General features: G+C 39.0%; 1 long non-coding RNA gene across 1 annotated transcript in view; it reads right to left on the reverse strand.

Moving 5' to 3' along the window:
* LOC113460015 (uncharacterized) overlaps positions 1–14,225 on the reverse strand; it is an 83,915-nt gene that overhangs the window by 19,965 nt on the left and 49,725 nt on the right. The window contains exon 5 of the long non-coding RNA XR_003381641.2: positions 4,808–4,943. This is a non-coding gene — a long non-coding RNA (uncharacterized LOC113460015). The remainder of the gene's footprint in view (positions 1–4,807; positions 4,944–14,225) is intronic.

Consider the following 14,225-nt stretch of genomic DNA (forward strand, 5'->3'; position numbering starts at 1 on the left):
TTGCATTTTGGAGATGTTTTCTCCTGTAGCTTTGAATTCAGGTGCCACCCTATTTGGATCCAAACAGCCAACCTCTTTGGTGCTTCTTAGTTTCCAGCCTCACTCTCCCAATGTGCAGCATCAGAATGAGGCAGAGGCAGGGAATGAGTAGGTTAGCTCGCCTCTGCTCACAACTGCTTGCACAGAGGGGGATCCTGGCAAAGGTGTCCCCTGAGACCACTTAAAAATGTAAGGATACTTTAGTGATAGCATTGCAGCCATGGAAGAGGGTTGACACCAGTGAGGTGATGTTTTTTCAGCAGAATATCTGAATAGGAATAACTCTTGTTTGTACCACTGCAACACAGAAGTACATGCTGCTTATATTTTTAAATTACATACACTATATTCTATCATATACAATCATAGAATCTTAGAATGACTCAGGTTGGAAGGAACCTTAAAGGTAATCTAATTCCAGCCTGTCTGCCATGGGCAGGGACACATTCCACTAGACCAGATTGCTCAGGGTCCCATCCAACCTGGCCTGCAAGGACAAAAGAGCAAAACATGGTGATGTGCAAAGTATGTTGTATATATATGTCAAAGATTTTAAAAAGTGAATTGCTTCTGGTTGTCCTGCTTAACAGCATTTGAATAGACTGATTTGAACAGTTAGCTTTCTGAGATGTCCTAATTTCATCTACCCTCTTGATGTAGATGTATAATATGATGTTATACACATTTCTAAGATCACAAATGTCATATTATTTCAACACACCAAAATCTCTAAAATCCAAATTTCAAATGGTAAAATACATCTTGTTTGTCAGAGTGTTTTTAGTCCCATCAGATATTAGGTTTCAATCATGCCCAAAAGAAACAGTTGAAAAGTACTCCGTGATCAAATTGCAGATACATTGAACTCAATTGCTCACTGTGACATTTAAAACACTCTGGTTGCTGCAAGGCAGTATAAATACATTGAAGAGAGTTTTCATACCAATAAAAAAAGAGAAATTTATCACTCAATAAACATAATTCATATCAACAGAAAGAATGACAACTTCCAGAATAAAAGCCTGACAATCCCCTTTCTCCTCCATACACACAGAGATGTGCATCTAAGGGAAAATAACATCTCATAGCTTCCATTATAATATATATATTTAATAACTCTACAGTGCTGTAATGATGCTTTAAGGTTTTTCAAACAATAAAACATTTCCAAAGCATTTCAAGGAGTAAAGGCTACTAGCAAATTCCCTGCCAAAACAATTTAAATTACCATGCCACTTTTCCATGCATGTTCAAAAGCAAAATGGAGATGAATATGAAACACCAAGTCTAAGATCTATTTTTCAAAGTGTTGTAGCCAACACATGAAAGAGAAATGTTTCTTAGTTTCCCTAATATAGATCCAGTGCATTAATGCAAGACAACGACTCAAAGCTATACCAAAACATTTAAAGGCTGAGAAACAAGCAATCTGGTTTTCTCAAGGAGGGCATAATAAATTATCTGTAGAAGAAAGAAAAGTGTTCAGAATTCTGAGGCAACTAAAAAAACTGCCTGTAGAACTCCAAGAGATACCTGAGTGCAGAATTTCAAAACCTGAAATACCTAATTTATTTCTATTTTTAAAATACCAGTTCCTCTTAGGAATATGAAATAAGGTACATGCACAATAACCTGAAAAACCTCAAAAAGATGCAGAGACAGATGGAAATGTAAACAAGTTTGAAGGATCTCTGCCAAAAGTCTGCTCTAATCCACAGTCCAATCATTAAAGAATAAACACCACACAAACCCCTTTGTTTTGAATGAATTACAACCTGGAATTACTTGGCAAATACACAATGCAGAACATTGTGGAAATAAAGAATTAGAATCTAGCATAGAGGGACACATTTGCAAGTCATCTCCTTCTGTGCAAGATCACAAAAAGGTAAAAAAATACGTCTTTAGGACTCTGTTGGCTAAAGATATAGAAAACAAACACTCCACTTTTTGCACCATGGACCTGGCAGCAGCAGGTTGGAGGAGCTGCAAGGTCCATAGGAAGTTTGACTGTCTTACAAAAACTGCCCTGGAGCTGCTCTTGGGACCTGTTTTTCTCTGTCCAAGCAGGCATTGAGCCTATGGGGAGGCCAGCACATCCTGTGGCAGCCAGCTTGATAGGCAGGCAGCCCTCCAAAAAGGACACAAGCACCAGGTAGCTGTGGATGCAGAAGACATGAGGAGACATTGCCCTTCTTGTGGCTGCATCTTCATAAAGTATGTAATAAAGAGACTAACTTTAATTTCTTGGTCAACTATGCCCCATGGTAGCTTAGCTGACCAATTTCCCCATTGCAATTTACACCTTTCTCACAGTAAAAACTTCTTGTTTTAGAAAGAGAAAATATCCTTAGCAATTTCCTGTTCACTCTGCTGTCTTGTGACAGCATGCCTCTTAAATTAAGGGTTATCATCAGAGAAGGTGCCCAACACGACCACACTTTATAAAAAGTATCTATAGATGTCCGTGGTGCAGAGAATCATGTTTGCAGTGGGGCCATCAGTATTCTGTTCCTCTCTAGTTTTGTGCTCTCAGCAGTCCCCTTCATTTGATGTTGTCAGCAGCACCTACCAGGAGCTGTCTGGCGAGACAGGAAAATGGACACATTGCTTTTAATTACATGACTCATTAGCTAATGAAATTAAGTTTGATCAGCAAAGATATTTTATGTTCTATTTGTCTCATAGATTAGTTTGACTAGATTCACATAAATAAAACCATTTTGCTTTCAAATTCCCAATACCTGCAACAGTATGCCAGTCAATCTTCATCCACATAGTGTAGCAACTATGAAACAATGATTTTTTTGCTGACAGTAGGCACAGAAAAGGACAAGATGTCCCTCTCATCGATGCCAGCATAGATTGAAGTAATTCTATTACGGACAATGTGGACCTGTCAGACATTGCAAATCTATATTTCACAGGGAGAGAAGAGAGCAGGAGCTAGAAGCAGGAGCTTAGGAGGAGCTTAGTATTCAATTTAGGAAAACCTGGCATGGTAAGATGTAAAGCTTTGATTATATTTGTATGTACATACACATAGAAAATATATATATATAAGCAAGCAAACAAATTCCCTTACTCATCTGTTGGTGAAGTTTATTAAGGATGCATTAATATAGACCTGTTTATTTTGTCTAGACTTGTGCCACTTGTTTCTCTCTCTTTCAAGGAACTTCACTTCCAAATTAGGCAAATATTAGGGTCTTGTTTCTGCAATTAGCTATATTTACATATGCTTTCTTTGCTAAACAGACGTGGCTAAGCCCAGACAAAATGGTTCATTCCCTCTGATTCCCTGCAAGCCTTTTTTTTTTTTTTAAGAAGGCATTTTTCTGTCTTAAATTGCCAAGATCTATTCATTTTTCATGCAGAACATGGGTGAAGACAAGAAAATTGTGCCTCTCCCCCCACACATATTCCAGAAGCAGCCACTGCAATGGCTGATAAAAAGAGGTGGTGTATGGATGTCACCTTGCACAGCCCAGCCACAGAACAAGGCAAGTCAGATCAGCTGTACAGTACTGACCCACCACCTCACACCTCCCTTGCCAGCCCTCATCTCATGGCCCCTTTCCTGCCTCTTGGAATGTCTTGCCCCTTCCATTGCTATTTCTGCAAAGCAAAACTTTTACAGAGTTTTGGGTTTGTTCAGCATGATGTCTTTGCACATCATAATTGGGAAATGTGCTAATTCAACTGTTAGGTCTAGTAATTGAAGCACACTGTTTGAGGCCCACAACGCGTGGAGCATTCCTGCTGGGACTAACAGCAGCCCTGGAACTGGAAAGGGAGACCAGGCAAGGAAGGTGTCTGGAAGTGATGAGAACAGCTCACTGGGGGATTTGGAGAACCTGGCGTGGGGAGCCCATCATGCCTGGTGTGGTACAAAACAAAGTGCAGAGCTAAGTGCCTCCGCCCCAGGTGCAAAGACATAATTGTACCCTTTTGTTTTGCTGCAGAGTGCTGATGAGTGGATTTCTAACAGCTTGGAGATTGTCTATATGGTCCAGGAGATTAGCTGAGCCCCTTGGGCCTGCAAAACCAACATTAAATCTCATGAAAATAAGCTTGACTGTGAGAAGGTGAACGTTTTTACTCCTCCTTTCCAGACAAGGCAGAATTGTTTGACAAACCTATGATTATTTGAAAAAATCATAAAACTGAACTCTTCAAGCCTGGGAAAGGCTTTACTTCATTTTCACATGCAGATGAGAGCTTGTAAAAGCTCTGATTTCATCAGACTCCTTGGCCATCCACACACAGAGATAAGTGCAGTATCCACTAACCCTTACAGGCAGTCATTTGGGGTGGCAGTACTATAGAATTTGGTATATGTGTTAAGGAGAATTGATTTGCAGCATTTCTCAGTATGTTCAGCTCATTTCTCTTAGAATGTTCAGCTAATTCAACCTAGTGTTTATCAATCCTCTCTCAACCTCAGACACCCAATTTCATTGGCATTATTAAAAATTAGATCTTCTTGTTATTCAAGAAACATTTCTGATTTCTTAATTCTCAAGGCATTTAATCTACTTGAATGAGTTGTTTACAGTGACCTTGCATTTATTTTTCTATGTAAAATTTTTTATGAACAAGGAATCTGTAGCACACTTATGTTTTAACCCAAATTACTTTTCTAGCCAGCTGCACGCACTTCGTCTAAATGCTCAACACCTCCTTACTCCATGATCTTCCGTACTCTTCCACATGTTGTTTACTGATTTTCACTGCTAAATACAACCTGTGAATACAAGCATCTTACCTTTTTGCCTGATTTTTCAGCTCCAGATGCTTCCAGTGTTCCTTAAACCTTCCCAAATGCCATGGTTCTGCCTTTGGAATCTGTCAGGGTCTGCATTAGTACCTGGTTTATGTATGCAGGGAATTACTTCCATAACCTGGTAGGGAAGAATTACACAAAATTACTCCAATTCTTAAGGGGTCACAGGTTTCACAGGCAGCAGTGTTAAATGCCTCTTTACCAGCCTCACCAGTGAGATCTTATAAGCCAGTTGTTTCCCAGGATTTAATTGATACCTCCTGGGCCTGATGAAGAAGGGAAGCAGTGTGTCCATCACTGCAGGAGCACGTGGCTGGGAGTGCAGTCCTTCAGAGCTCTGTGGGCAGTGCTGCACATGGCCAAGGCAGCCCTGAAACATGCATTTGGTTGAATCTTCCATTATCTTTGGCTGTAAGATGTCCATCTCTTACAGCATGTATCATCAGCATGGGGAATTTTCCCACCCCTTCACAAACCCCATCCCCAGGACTAGGTTGGGAATGAGCCCTAGCAGGAGCAGACAACACGGCCTATCCCAAGCAGTTCTCTTGCTTGCCCTTTCACTGACAGGGAAAAGGCTTCACCAAAGCTAAGGGTCCCCCACTTTGTGCAGAAATCATGCACTTGAGCCCAGGAATCCTAAGTATATAGAGAAACTCTTAACCTTGCAAAGTTAAAGAGCTTCTCTGACAGGTGAATTTGATTTTTAAGTTAAGGCCAGAAGCTTTTCCCCAACTGGGGAGGTGACTTGTTGAATCCCATTAACTGTTCATATCTCCTGGCTATCTGCAGGTACTATCAATACACCTTCCACCACCTCTCCTGGGATAGCTGAGACACTTGGCAATTAATCTGCAGGATCTCAAGCAGAAAATTGTCTCTCTGTAGAATGAGCAAACCCAGACTGGTCTCCATTTTAAGAGAGATAGTACAGAAATGGCTGCTATTCCCACAAAATCCTGAGCATGCATGTCCCTCTCCCAATTATCTCCTCTTACTCCTTGGAATTATATAGGTGATTGAGGACAGTGCTGTTGTGCAAAAAATCACAGCCTGAGTGAGGCCAGAACTGCACCCAAAACTGAGCAGCAGCTCCTGTGGAGCCATCTGACTGTCGCTGTCTGCGTCTGTGTGAAAATGCTGGCTGCAGCTGGCTCTCTGGAGCAGGCTCAAGTAGAGGGGGTACCACAACCATTTTCTTGTTAATTTTCATCTTTAACGCATAGAAGTTGAGAGCTGCATGTTGTGGATGAGACAGAATTTCCATTTTCTGCAACTTGAGAAAGCATTGAAGCGAATATGCTTTATTGATTATTTTGATTGTGGGTCTGGAGAACAGGATCTATTCCAAGTGACATCTGCCACCTAAAACTTTAGAAATGTGCTAATTAAATTAAATTCAGTTAACTTTTAATCTATTTATATCAATTTATTTTCCAGAGCCACCAAATTTTGTTCCATAGTAGATAGTGCTCTCTTCAGAATTTAAAGTAATATATATTAAGGTGCTTTGTAGATACTTGGAATTTTCTTGCAAAATTGAAAACTATTGCTATGAATGTTCACATTTGACACAAATAGCTATGCCTCTTACTGTGAAAATCACGAAGAAAAATGAATTCTAACTGAAGGAAAGATTTTCCTTGGAGCAGCTTCAGAGGGATATAAAAATTGGTAACAAAATTGTAATATAAAAATTAAATAAATATATGCAAACTGAAATGTTAAATGGTAAACTTCCTATTTAATGGTAATGTAAATTAAAATTCTTAGCTTTCAGTGTATATACCACAATCAGCTTTCAATTATTATAAATCACATAGCACCTATTCTAAGAGAAACTTTCTTTGGCTGTGGGGTGGAAACGTAGTAAATTGATCAGGTATGAGAAGAAAAAATACCAGCAAAATCAGTGCAAATCTGGTGGCACTGATTCATTTTCCCCACTTCCAGATATGTTTGTTCACAGCAGCTCAGCAGCTTCAAACCTACACTCTTAATGAAAGTGTGAACGTTTCTTTAAAGTTCCAGCAAAAGTGGTTAATTCATAGTCAGGGCATGAGCAGTAAATTTCTTTTCTCTCCTGTAACATTAAAGAAACATTAATTACTGAACATTAATTAAAGTAATGTTAATAATTTTACTAAAGGACTTTTATTCTCCCAAGCTGCCACTCAATTAAACCCTCACCGACACTTTGAACAAACAGACCCTAAAAATAAACAAAAAAATAAATCCCAGAACCCCTGAAAGTACTCTCCTGTCTGGGAATGTCCTGGCAAATTCTGTCTGTGTACCCATTTTTGATATTGATATTGCCTCCAATAGCAGGCTTCCTGAGTACTTCTCTGTATTAAATATGTTTATTGTCCAGCCTCTCTGGGGCATTATGAGTCAGAGGAAAAAAGCCCAATGTTTTCCTGCCCTAATTTAAGTTTTCAAAGTTAAATATCACCCCAGGCTCATCCACTGAACAACCCTCTAGAAACATCCCAATCTCTCCCTCCCCTGCCAGGGAGGAGCCAAAAGTCATTGGCTCAAATTTATACATCTTAATCAGAGTCAGGTGAAATGTAGCCCAGCTCAAGAGATTTACAGAGTGCAACAGTGGGAAAAAAGAGGCTGTGGAGCTTCCTTCCCTGTAGATATACAAAACCCACCCAGACATGATCCCATGCTATGTCCTCCAGGAGAATTTGCTTTACCAGGAGCATTGGACTGGATCAGCTCCAGAGGTCTCTCCCAGCCCCAGCCATTCTGTGATTCTGCGATCTTTCAAACCCAAATAATTACTGTGCTTTCTCTTCCCTAGTTCAAAATGGAGCAACAGTCATTGGTTTTTTACTTACACAATTTACTTTTTTCAATGCTCTGGGACTGCTGTCTGGTTAATTAGGCAAAGATTTCTTTATATGGAGAAGTTAGTTTTAGCAGAAAAAACCCACCTGATTTAGATAGTTTGTGGGGACTTTGGGCTTTTTTTTGTACACTATCAACACTTACAGTTTAACACAAAAATTGCAGTATGTTTCAAAATTAGTAAAAATTGTATTATTAATAATATAAGGTGGTGTTATAATTCTACTACTGTCATAGAATAATTTAGGACAAATTTCAGGAGAGCATTCAATGCATCCCATTTTTAAACAGAAATCAAAAGAGATTAGCAAAGAGTTTAATGGCTTACTGTTCTTGATTCATGATCATGGAGTGTCCCACATGTTTGTTCAGTAGGCTGAAGAAAAAGGCAGCTACAAAGGACAAATGGTCACAGGGACATAAACCAGAATCAACATAACCTTTCAGGAGCTATGCTGTAAGATTTCATTACCTATTAAGCAAAAAAAACCAAAAAACTTTAATCTGTTATAATCTACTTATAAATAGATTATAAATCCTTGCAAAGTCTCACTTTAAAAATCTAGAATGATTTGAAGAGGCATCACAGAAAAAATGTCCTCTAGCTAATCAAGAATGTTGTACTCGGTGTCCCTAGTTCAAAATATGCAATTTTCGAAATCTGGCCCTACTAAAACAAACTAGTAGCCATGAGTTGTAAATAAAATTGACAATGGATACAAAAAAAGGCTGTATATTAATTGTAATGCATCTACTTCTCATGTTACAGACAAGAAATAAGCACTCAGCAAAGAGATCCCTTAACCAGACACAGTTTAGTATGCATGTAAATCAAGGTTAGGGACACCTGCAAGCAACAAAAATCCTTTGATAATGTCTTGATTCTTACACAAACCACATTTTTCTGCTTTTCAGCCCAGAAAGTGCAACCAGTATCTGTTTTCTAGTCTGCAGGTGAATATGGTAGCTGTAGGCCTCTCACCAGCAACTTTTCAATAACTGTTGATAAGATGAATCTGTACATCTGCGACACAAACTAAGCACATGAGCACTATTAAAAAAAATTAATTACTCATATTTAGCAAATTGCTACTCACATAGGATTGCACTTTCAGAATATAGGTGCTGAAACCTTATTGCATGGCATTCACTTTTTTTTAAAGCTGCAAGAGAAGAGTAAAATTTCTCCTGCTTTATTATTTACAATATAAGGTAGATCTGAAGTGGAGGTTTCATGTAAGGAAAATGAGTCATTTTTTAATAGAATCTTCAATGTCTTATATTATTAATGTCTTTTTCAGATTTTTCACTAATTGAAATTAAAAGTCAATTCTGACTGTACAATTGCTTGGTAAAAAAAGAACCCAGAGATTTTTTTTGCAGACATTTCTTTCTAGTCCTTATGGGGCTCCTAGTGTGTCATTACAAAGTGGGGAAAACATGAACCAGAGATACTAATGGCTTTGTTCTCATTCTCTTGTCTTAAAAGAAGATAAGACAAAATGAACAGTCTCAAATGTGGTGTGAGCCTCATGAATTTACATCCGAACTGGTGGTAAAATTAAATAAAGCTTTGATAAATTACACTGCTCATCTTGGATAGAACTGTCTTCTATATCCTCCTGGACATTATTTTTTGTAAATTCCTGCATTCAGCTGTTTGTTAAACTGTTTTATCAGTATCTGTGAAGGTAAGAAAACATAACATTTTATCAGATACGTGAGTGAGAACACACAGTAAACAAGATATAAACTTAAAAAATCTTCCTTGGAGAGTTTCCAAGCTCTGCAATGAAGCCCTGAGTCCTTTGTTTCCTTTGTTTAAAAGCCCATTTAGAATTTATCACTTTTCCTTTCTGGCAACAAATAGCCTCCTAAAATAATTTTGATTTTAAGGGTCGTATTGCTAACCAAAATGGGCCATACTGAGTATGTCTGATAAAGTCTTCACTGAGATGTGATTTCTGATATTCTGATTTCATAGCTTGTTTAAATACAGTGGAAATCCCAGTTCAGGTTTGACTCATGCAAGAAGCATGAGTTAGAGGTGACTTGCTAGGATGGTTCTACTACTGGGAAGCCTTATATAGCTTGTCCCAGAGTAAAACATCAAGAAAGAAGAGCAAGAGGGGGGAACACCACTAGAAAAAAAAAGAAAAAAAGACATGAGGGCAAAGAAACCTCGTACATATGGGTGGGCTCTAAGAAACCACAGCACTGCACAGACATGCCCTGCTCAGCATCCACAAAACAAGTGGGTGTCTTCCTATCCACTCAGAGCAGCAGTGACAGACAAAAGCTATCACAGGAACAAGACCAAAGGATGACAGCTTAATAACTTCCTGGAGCACCCGAATGCCAACTTTCATTTGATGGAGCCTTTCTGTCAAGGTGTAACTCCAGCCAGCCACTCATCCCCACGCAGGATGAGTAAGGCAGTCAGGATGCTCGTTTACTGCCCCCGTGGGATGGGGGACAGAATTGGAAGAGTGAAAAGGAGAAAACACATGGGTTAGGATAAAGACAGTTTAACATGTAAAGCAAAAGCTGTGCATGCAAACAAAGCAAAACAAGGAATTTTTTCACCCCTTCCATGAGCAAGGTGTCCTTGTGTTCTGCCTTCCCCAGGAAAGCAGGGCTCCATCACATGTAGTGGTGACTTGGGAAGACAAGCACCATCATTCCAAATGTGCCCTCTTCCTTCTTCTTACCCCCATGTTTGTATGCTGAGCATGATGGCATGTGGTAGGAGACAGGTCTGTGGGATCAGCTGTCCTGGCTGTGTCCCCTCCCAGCTCCTTGTGCGCCCCCAGCCTCCTCTGCCACTCTGGTGTGAGAAGCAGACTCTGTAAGTACTCCATGGCAATAACTAAAACATTTCTGAATTATCAACACTCTTTTCATCACAAATCAAAACCAAAATCCCATTCTTGCTACTATGAAGAAAATTAACTCCATCCCAGCAAACACCTGCACACTTCCTCAATGTTGAGCCAAAAGGCAGAGTCTGAAACTTCTTCCTGACTGCATTATCCTCAGCCTATTTCACTGAGCTTTGGACTAACACACTTTACCTGCCAGCTAAGCCATGCTCAGCCTGCACACTGGGGCAGCTTGAGCAGCCCCTCTGAGGGGTGGTTACAAATTCCATTGCCAGTGCCTCTGATTACACCTCTGAAAATCACATGCTAATCCCATTTCTGGCCAAAGCACACTCATTCTCTGATAGATTATTTTTACTGCATGTGGTCTTAAATTATCCTAACAAAACATGTTGCTTTTTGTTTAAAAACAACACATCACACTAGTTTTTTAACAATGCTTCTGCACGAATGGTAAATCAGGCATATTGTTAATATATGTTTATAGGTAATAATTTTGTATTATACTGCATATTTACATAATTATTGGTATATATTATAACTTTTATAAGCATACCCTCTAGCCATGTGTTCTGCACCACATCTAGTACCTGCCATTTATGTTTTATTTCCTGTGTGCTCTTCCCTCCAGTGGGGGAGAGCAGGAACTTTCTATTTGAGAGAAGTAGTCGATACCTCATGGCTTGAAACAGAAGTAGTTTCCCTGGGATATTTTTTCTGCAATGGTCAGGAAAGGTATTTTGGCAGCAGGGAGGAAAGAAGTTGGCTCTGTCACTCCACCAGCCTCTCCTGAGAACAAGCAGACAAAGGGAAGGTGAGTATAAAATAGATGCCTCCAAGGAAAATGCCCTCTGCTTCCATCAAGAAGAGTTAATTTTGGCAAGCTGACATCTCTGATTGTTTTTCTGAAAACCAACATTTCCAATGTCTGTAAATTAACTTTCAGATTTCCAGTGAAGATGAGGACAAATTTTACCCTTGTCACCCATGGGTTGCAAAGACAGATCTTTTGACAAGAACTAAAATCTGGAACTCATTTAAAAAGCATATTTGACACGACACTAGCCATTGGAATACATCCAATTTATAATTACAAGACTGGGAAACTTAAAATTAGGTCAAACTTCAGCTCCAAATTAAAATGAAAGCATTCAAGGACTTAATGCATATGAGCAAGACATGCAGGGTTGCATTTCACACTGGCTACATGAAGGCTAAAATGATATTAAAAGCAAGAGTGTTAAATAAGTGAATTTCTTTTTAATCAAAAGTTGCAGTTTTCTTTGCTCATCACTTTGTGCTAGAGGGCCATGAAACTATCTCAGCAAAACTGTCAGTGTTTGCAGTCTCTGTAGCCTGCTCCCCAGTGAAGCTGAGCTACTTATTTAGCTGTAAAAATGTTTCCCTAGTTGGAGTTTCTAAAATTACCCACAGAAAAAAGTTTGATAAATCTCTCCTGAGTGTAATGGCAAATCTCAAGAAATTTACCTTTAAAAAATTTATTTACCAGAGACAGTTCAGCTTTAGATGAAATATTTGCTTTTCCATAAGGCTTTGTTTTTCCACAATTTACCAACAAGTTTGATTGGTAAAAAGAAAATCTGATGAGTTGCCATAAGGTATGTACCAACATGGTGGTTTTATTTTACAGTGGAAACTAGAGCTCTGCTGACAGCCACGTTTTCAACCCTCAGTGTAGACCACCTTGAAATCCTACTAGAGGTTTGTAGGATCCCAGTAGAAGCCTTTTTTACTGGGTCCTTTTTTCCGACCTAGAGTGTGGATGTTGTGTGTCGAGAAGTAGTGATATGTCTTGCACACTGTGCTAGGCTACTAAACACAGCTCTGAAATGAGACAGTAAGAACTAAACTATACTAAACTAGTCAGAAAAAATAGCTTTGGTAATGGAAAAATAACTTCTATTTGGATTATGCAAGAAATCGTCATGCTTTGGAGTGAAACAAAGCTTTCCCCAAGTGTAAAGAGCAAGCAGCTTCCATTCTTTTTTTTCTTTTAAAATTCCATTTTGTGACAGTAAGACTAGAGAACTCTCTTCTGTGAACCCACCTCTCAAAGACATTTCATCAAAGTAACAAGGTTACCCACTGGAAATCTAGCATCAAAGATATAGTGCTGTCATACAGGGCAGGGGCAAAAGTACAGGGAATGATGCATTGTTTCCAGCTTAACTGCAGATAGTCAGGAGGAAGTTCAGTTATTATTTTTACAGTTTGTGGGTTTTTTCATATGTGTTTGAAGGCAATTACACCAGGAAAAAAAATCCCAAAACAAAAAAAGCCCAAAACACCAAAGAAACCCACCAAAACTAACCAGTAAAAAACAAAAAACAAATCCAAAAACCAAACCACAGCATCTCTCATCCCTAAGAGAGCCTCCTGTTAAGTTACAATTTCACATCTTCAAATATATCTCTATCTTTTCCTTTCACACTTTTTTGAGAGCTGAAATAGACTGCAAATATTACACATCCTGTTTGGGTAGTACAACAGAGATTTGCTTGGATTAATTAATGCAAACCTATTTTCCACACTGTCCAGGGATGCAGAACCTAACTGTAAGTAACAGATGGGCAAAATAATAAATATTCCATTTTATTTTGACTTTTAATCATTTTCCCCATGTTGTATTAAAAGGAACATAGATAAACAGCCCCTTTTTAATATGAGCATGCTAATTATAAGCTATTCCTTAAAAATGTAATAGGCAAAACCAAATTACTTACTTGAAAAGGAGCTACTAGTTTATCCAATCTGGGGTAGCAGACAGAAAACTTACTCAGTAGTAACTATTGCTTAAAACTGCAATAGAAAAAAGTAAATTACTTAGCTGAAAAGAAGTTACTAGTTTATTGAAGCTGAGGTAACAGATAGACAATTTACTTAGTAGTTTGGGTTTATTTTTGTTGTGTTTATTTTTACATCACGGGCTATCTTGGTTAGGAATGTTTCAGAACCTAGGACATCCCTCTGGCTGTCCTGAGCAGCCAAGACCCCTGCCAGGGGTCTCAGAGACCCTGGCACAGAGCCCAAAATGCCTGTGATTTTGATTATGGCTCGTGGAGCAAATTACCAACCTTAGATGAAGATCACTAAGCTAAAACATTTTAGGTAGAATAATAGTGAAGTTATCACAGGGTGAAAAAGTAGATTTTAGGGTTTTTGGTATGGGCGTTCGGGAGGCAAGAGGGAGGGATCTGGGCGTGTCCATTTTTTTCCTTCTTCTTGTTGGCCTCCGCCTTCTGCTGTGATGTTGGCACTTAGAGATTGATTTAGAGTAGAAGCTCACTGTCTAACATAGGTGATAGGTGTTGGAAAGTAATCGTAAACATTGTACACGTAGTTTTTAGTATAAAGACATAACACCACCCTGGGGGCAGGCAGTGTGGCTGGAACTGTCCTGCTGGGTGGACCTCGGCAGGGCAGGAGAAAATTTTTTATAGATAAAACACAATAAACAACCTTGAGACCGATAAATGAAGAACTCTGACTCCTTCTTCAAGCGCCAGGCTGGGAAAAGAGACTTTCTAACTTTTCTCAGGGTCACTCTGACAAGCTAAAGACCCAGACAGGAATGGGATTTTAAAAAAGAATTGAAATAAGCAACAAACAGAAAGCAGCCCTTAAATAAAGGGAAAGAG

The sequence above is a fragment of the Zonotrichia albicollis genome, chromosome 4, assembly GCF_047830755.1.
Source record: "Zonotrichia albicollis isolate bZonAlb1 chromosome 4, bZonAlb1.hap1, whole genome shotgun sequence".
Lineage (NCBI taxonomy): Eukaryota > Metazoa > Chordata > Aves > Passeriformes > Passerellidae > Zonotrichia > Zonotrichia albicollis.